Consider the following 7,404-nt stretch of genomic DNA (forward strand, 5'->3'; position numbering starts at 1 on the left):
CACTGTCCCATTTCAAAGGCTCCTTCAAATGCATCCTTCTTTTCCTGGACGATGAAGGCTCCAACTGGTGGATCCTTCATGGTCCAACATATCCCAAGATTCAATGCGCTCCGGTAATTTAAATAATATGGCAGCAAACACTGACAGAGAGCCTGAGGATTACACTGTTAAATGTAAGTATTGGGTTTCAGCTCTGGTCAGCGGTACAACTGTTAAACCAAGGGCCTTAAAACCTCGAGTTTTTGTGAAAAAAAGTTACACGTTATCAAGGTTGCTAGACGCTGCAACGGTAAGGGTGGGAACAGCTGGGGACGCAAAGTGAAAAAGACTCCTTAGACCGGAACGTCTCATTTCGGTTCGGCCTTCACAGTCTACGACGGAAACAGAAACAATCATAAAATAAATAAATGGGGCGGAGCTGAGGTGAGATTGTTTTGGGCGGCTGCTGTTTCCAGCATCAGGAGAAATCTTCCTGGTGCTCAGAATCATGGGAAATTTGAACAACCACAGCTCTCAATCTGTGGAGGATCGTGAGGCTCCAGAATAAGAATAGGCCTTGATGTTATACAGAAATAACCATGAAACACCAATGTCTTCACGACTCGCATTTCACCTGCGCTTCACAGGCGAAACAGCAACGCGCAAAGTGTATTTTTATAAACCAAGTCTGCTTTTTTTGCATTGATTGTGTCAGGGTTGTGAGTGTTGCCTAAAACTCTTCTTATTAAAAAGTAAAATATCTCACTGTGATAAAAACTGAAGGTAACATCGGAAATGAGCAGAAACTCTGATCACACTTGAACTGTCCATCATCCTGTTGACTTGTTGTTGCTGATTATCTGCTCCATGCATGTGATGCTGTGATGAGCAGCAGTGGATGTGTGGATGGACGGAGATCAGAGTGGACCTCCAGGCTCAGGGAGGGCTGGGTAAGGAGGAGGAGGTGGAGGACGAGGAGGAGGAGGAGGTGATCTCGTGGGCCAGTGAAGAAAGAAACAGATGGAAAAGAAAAAGAATCATGTTGCATAATCAAGCTGTTTATTTTCCTGCATGGAATGGTGAACACAAAAAAAGATGCCTAGATGCATTTATAGTAGGGGCATCCTTTGGCTGGCTATGTCATTGTCTCCTGCCTAAAACTAAAGTTTTTAAAATGCATAAAAAACGCTCGCTTCTCTTACCAGTTTTCCTCAGAATTACCTAGATTTAGCTTCATCAACACTGATGCAACAAATAACCTTCAAACATAGAGCATACTGTAACATCCATTTACAATGGTCTTATCACCACAGCGCCCTGTACTTTTTAAGTACAGGAATATGCTATACCATCAAAGAGGAAATGTCCTTAAATACATACAAAAAGGAAAGCAAAGAAAAATAAAGAAAATAAGGAAACAGGAAAGTTTTCAACTTAAATCCAGTTCCCAGAAAACAAACCAAACCAGTTCTAGTAATGTGGCCTCGATACAAACAATCAGAAAATTCACAACACTAGTTTTTCCTCATTTAATCAATGTTACAAAAGTCCTGCATTATAAAATAGGGCAGCTTTAAAATCAGTGTAATTAATAAAACTATACAACATACAAACACGTCTCCCAGTCAGGCCGAGTGGCCCTGCTGCTCTGCCCTCCCGTCCGTTAAGAGCTAACTCTTCTCTGCGTCTCTTCGCTGCTGTACCAGAACTAAATTACACACATAACACAAGAACAAAACAACACACTGCCCAAACTATTGCTTTTATATTCTTTTTCATTTTTTCTTTCTTTAAAAAGGGTGCAATTTTGTCGTTATCTTACACACACAGCCAAAAGTCGCTGATTAGATGCTAGGCTGTTTCACAAGGTTTTTGTGACACTTAAAAAAAAATGTCCGTGCAATTTTTTTTTTTTTTTTATTCCCTTCGCTCTTTTTAAGCCCTGGAAGCTGTATTTTTTTATTACATACTTTTTCACTATTGTCATTTATTTCATATTTAGTGCAGATAATTAAGGAAGTAATGCCCAACTCATGGCTAAAGGGTAGGCAAGAACAGAGACAAACATGTCACACTAAGAGGAAACACACAACCCACACAAGTGGAACTACTAAACCATCACAGCCGACGGCGTCACGTCACTGTCCGTTAACTTTGATAGATGGACCGAACACAGAACGGGTAAATGATTTATTCACTAGAACCTCTGCGGAGCAGGGCGGGGTACAGTTAAAATGCTGGACATCATCAGAAATGTTTTTGATTGACTGTTCTGTGCGATGGAAAAGAAGTTGGACTTGTTTAAGGCTTGCTTGTGACCAAAGAAATTAAATTTTTTAAATTTTAGGAAAGAGAGACCCGAATGTCGTATTGTGGCCGCCTGGTAGATTATCGAAACAGGAAGGAAGGAAGGAAAGAAGGGAGGAAAGAAGGAATCCCTGAGCGGCTCAGCTTGGCTGGAGCATCACTACAGGGCTGGCTTCACTATTTATTTTTAGGGCCACAGAGCACAACGCCAGTCATGTGCATGCTAACTTTGGTTGAAAGTAAATAGAAAGAAAAATCAGACTAAATAAACAATATGAGACAAAATAAGTCTAAGTGAGTGCAAGCAGGTATTGCATATTTAAAGTTTTCATTATTCATATGTGGGAACAAAAGTAGAAGAACAAACAAACCAAAAATTAAAACTGGAGGACTTAAAAAGAAAAGGTTTTGCTGTTTGGAGATTACAGCAACAGATGTAAAAGTCACCCCACCAAACAAAGGACAGGATGGAGGGGGGGGGGGGGGGGGGTAAACACACTCAACTGAACCAATCTACCAGGTAGTGAGCAGTTATAAGCTCCGTCTGCTCCATCAAGATACTGGCATCGCGAAATTTAGTCAAATGAGCACAATGTCTTCAACTGCCGACAACACAAAGAGTGAGGTTGCGTTCCGATCCATAGTGTACATAAACAGTGCTCCTTGCTCCCTGCTCAGGGAATATCAGTTAAGGGAACTTCCCTCAACAAAATTACTTCATTCGGAGCACACTGCAACGTCATAAACGCAGACATCCTCCTTCCTCCATGCGTCACCCTGGTAACGTAAACACCTCGGATACGTGTTGCTGCTACCGTGGACATTTTACACTACTGAAATAAAATATTGAAAATTTAATATATATTGATAAATAACTGATACCATTACAAAACCTATTATATTTAATTGTATGTAACTTGGGAATAAATGTGATTTGATTGATTTACAAGATGTTGTCCATTGTCGTTTTTGGCGCACCTGCGAGGCGCAATGACTGATGGGTAATCTTGTCAACTTCTGGTGAATTGATGAATGGTTGTTCAGTTATTCCCTGCTTAGTTCATAGGTCCCTTTGAACTGAGCACCTTTTGCTCCCTACGGTTTGGAATCTTACTTAACATGGCTGAATACCCTGTGCAGTCCACTGCGCAGGGAACTACTAGGTGATTGGAACGCACCTTGACAGAAAGGTGTGTTTTTAGTGTATCACTCCATCCTCACAGACATCAACTTCACCGTGTACATATCTTCTGAAAAACACATTTTTCCTACTGTATGGTATAAAGAATAACAGTTGTTTTTTAAAAATTTTTTTAATCTAATCACCACCACACTTATTATGTATAGTTAAGTTTTTTTTTTTAAGTTTTAAAGTGGACTGTTAGGGAACAACATAGCCTGTGTTAGCTAGGCTGAAGCAAATACCTTTAGATGCTAAAATAAACATGTCATACAATAATCGCTGTCATCCAAACTGTTTTAACTACTGAACTACACTGTTATAGACTGGGGAATAAACTGAAACTGAAAACTGAACTAAACTGTTTCAGCTGCTAAACTCAACAGTTAGTTCACTGATTCAAAGTGTCTTAGACACTAAACTTAGCTGCTAGCTAGCTGAACTTTTTTAACTACTAAACTTTACTGTTGGGGACTGAACTCTTAGCTAATCTCATTCAAACTGTTTTAGCTGGTAAACTAAACTCTTGAGAACTAGGGAATAAACTGAACTCTTAGATAAATTGAACTTAACTGTTTTAGCCGCTAAACTCAACAGTTAGCTAACCTCATTAAAAGTGTTTTAGCTACTAAAACTAGAGCTAGTTAATTTAAAAAAAATGCTATAATAAACTGAAAGGATGCAGTTTGCAAAAGGTAACCCAAACTTAACGTAACCTAACCAAACGTTAACTAACCTGATTCAAAGTGTTTAACCACTAAACTGTTAGCTAACTTGAATCAGTCACTTGAACCAAACATTTTTAGCAGTTAAAATAGCTTGTTAGCTAACTGGAACTAAACAGTTTATCTGCTAAACTTAACTATTACGTAGTAAACCAAACTATTAGATAAACTGATAGCAGTTAGCTCACCAGATTTTAAGTGTTTTAGCAACCGAATTGCTAGCTAACTCAAATCAGTAAATTTTTGCTCTTAAATTGAACTGTTAACTAACTTGAGCCAAAATTTTCTTAGGAGCTAAAATGAACACTTAGCAAAGCTGAACCACACCTAACGGGAGCTAACCTGATTCAAAGTGTGTACGCCACTAAACCGTTAGCTAACTTATATCTGTTACCTTTCAGCTAAACTGAACTTAGCAAATTTGACCCAAACCTCAGACTTTATGCTCATTTCACAAAAATTCAGCGTGTTGCCACTAGTTAGCAGAGATCTGGAGATGATTGACCTGATTGTAGCTGGTGTGGATTTCACCTGTGAGGTCTCTGCTCAGCGCTGCAGGTAGGTGGGGGGAGTGGGGGCAGAAAGCAGTGCAGCGCAGGCCTCAGACCTTTTTATACTAAGAGTTTACCAGCGAGTAATTCTGGAAATCACAGCGTTCCTCTTCAGCTTTAACGCTTCGACATTAATTGCTCCAGTTACCTACAAAATCTCAGGTGTGGAGGGTGGAAGAAAAAAACAATAAAACAACTCTCCACATTGGATCTTGTGCACCCTCAGGACTGGACTGTAGCTCAAGGCACATTGATGAGGAACAATTGTTTTCGTGCAATTTGATAATGTACGGATGAAAGAGAGCGTTGTGGAACTGAAAAGCATAATTGATCTGTTGATGAAGGAAAAAGCAAGGAAGCAGGAAGGGAAGGAATAAGAAATAAAAAGAATGGAGAAATGCCGAGAAGCGAAGAGAGCTGGTTGTTTGTGAAGGAGAGAGATAGAAAAGGCCTTGACGGGGCCAAACTAATAGACGGCTGCTGGCAAGTGCCTGATGTTGGGTTTACAATATAGTGTCTTTATCTCACTAACTACATCATCTATGGAAAAATTTGTCACTAACACTAAAACATGCAGATTTTTTTGTTCTTTTTTTGTAAATTTTCACTTAAATTCACTTTTGTTCGACGCTGGATGGTCGTAAGAGTGTATGTGTGTGTGTGTGAGTGTGTTTGTGTTTGTGTGTGTGTGTGTGTGTATATATATATATTTATATATATAGTATAGGAAAGGAAAAACAAAACTGAAGTTCAACAAAATGGTAAGTTGCATGTGAAGCGCTCGGCTGTCTTGTCTATTTGTGGACGAAAGCTCCCAGAGAGTTACCCTCTGCTCTGCCTCTTTATCGCTAAACCTCACCCCCTGATTACACACTCGCGGGCCATTGGCCAACTGCAGGAATAAGTGCTTTTGATTGGACAGGAGCTCTAGGAGACCCGCCCAATCATTGGGCAGCCCGTTACCGGGTGGCACCCGTTAAAGATTATCTCGCCAACAGAAACCGGAGAAAACATGATTACTTTTAAGCTTAAATTCACTCGTTATATTTCTCATGATTTTGCCTCATGAGAAATTCAAATTGCTTTTCTTTTCTTTTTTTAAAGTAAAACGATGTGCTCATTAAAATAAGTTAATCGCTTTGCGTTTTTTTTCTCTTAAACAAAATGAAAGGCAGACTTAAGCTGCGAGAAAAGCTTTAAAAAATGATTGTTTAAACTGATGATATTTCTTAAAGGGATTCTTGTTCTACCATGCTAACAGCTTTTCAAGATGAACAAACAACAAATAATAAACAATAAAAGTGAATACAGCTCCCCTTATTTCTCACAAGGCTATGGTTTCTAGTTCAACGCTGTGTTGTTGTCTTTTGTACCCCAATATTTTAGAGTCCCAGAGGTGTGAGCGGACTAGGAAGAAAAATATATATTTATATATACTTTTCAACAACTGTTTTCAACGAGCTATCTTACAAAGATATTTAACTATCCAACAGCTAGCCAACAAAATTGCACTTTCCTCATGATCAATATTCCACTGGTAAAGTTTTAGTCACTCATCTCTCTCCTGTCTGCCTGCTTCGTTTCGGACACCAGAGTTTTCTGCCCACCCTCAACATGCTGTAGCTTCACCCAGACTGGTGGATGGAAAGAGGAGGAGGAGGAGGGGACCAGCTGAAATGATGGCTAAGAGAGAAAAATCAATGAGCCATGAAGCCAAAGCCTCCCAGATAAACGAGCTTGATCCACCAGTGTCTGGTCGCAACACATCAACAAACCCCTGCTTCCCCACGTTTATAACCCCCCTCCACCCGACCTCCCCCATCATCACCCCCATCCCTCCACGTGTAGTTCATGTTATTACTGTGAAACAGGAAGGGCGTCTGTTTGCACCCGCACCACCTCCCCGTCAGATCACGTCTTTCCATTAAGCACTGGTCTATGTCCTTGGAAAGAACTTTGTCGGCTTCCTCCCTCCCTGACCTGCAACCAACCAGGGGGTGGGGTCAAGTGGGGGTGGAGTCCATCCCAGGAGGTGTGTGAGGGCTCAGGTGTGGGGAGGGGGCGGGGGTATTAGCTGGTGGTATCTGAGCCAGTTAACACCTCCTCCCTCCCTCCAACCACAGCACATCCTGTCCTGTCCCAACAACCAATCCGACCAAGCCATCGGAATCCATCGGGATGGGGGGGTCGCGTGGTGGAAGTGGGGAGGACTTTGTACCCCTGCAAGTCCACTGGATGCACACACTGCAGAGGATGATGGGAGAGTGTGTATGTGGTTTCTCCAGAAGGGAAGCTCTGTAATTCAGTCCTGCAGCGTTCCCAAAATTGAAAGCTCAGTCCCCCCACTAATTTTTCAGCCTGGTCTGGTTTCTGGGGAGTTGGGGAAGAGAGGAGGGGGGGTCTGGCACTAAATATGGACACTGACATATGAACCATATGTCTACAGGGAAGTCTTTGACATAGAGTTTACAGAGTGGGTGTTTAACACCAGGGTCGGGGTGCGTTTGATCCGCTGTAGCCATGCTGATGCTGCTGAGTCTCTGTATGGCGCTGGTGGGAGCGGAGTCAGGCGCAGAGGAGAATGGGGGGGCTGTAAGGGTGGGGCAAGACAGGGCTCTCTGTTGCAGCTGGCATCAAAGGTGAAATGTTGAGGAGGAGGCTG

The 7,404-nt window shown here is 41.6% G+C and overlaps 1 protein-coding gene across 1 annotated transcript in view; it reads right to left on the minus strand.

Moving 5' to 3' along the window:
* Positions 1-1,016: 1,016 nt before the first annotated feature.
* nfia (nuclear factor I/A) overlaps positions 1,017-7,404 on the minus strand; it is a 127,807-nt gene continuing 121,419 nt past the window's right edge. The window contains exon 12 of the mRNA XM_087179986.1: positions 1,017-7,404. This exon is cut by the window's right edge and continues 65 nt beyond it. The gene's annotated coding sequence lies outside the window, so the exon portion shown is untranslated.

The sequence above is a fragment of the Seriola lalandi genome, unplaced genomic scaffold (genome assembly GCF_002814215.2).
Source record: "Seriola lalandi dorsalis isolate HSWRI2012SDOR001 ecotype SW California unplaced genomic scaffold, Sedor1 jcf7180002054885, whole genome shotgun sequence".
Lineage (NCBI taxonomy): Eukaryota > Metazoa > Chordata > Actinopteri > Carangiformes > Carangidae > Seriola > Seriola lalandi.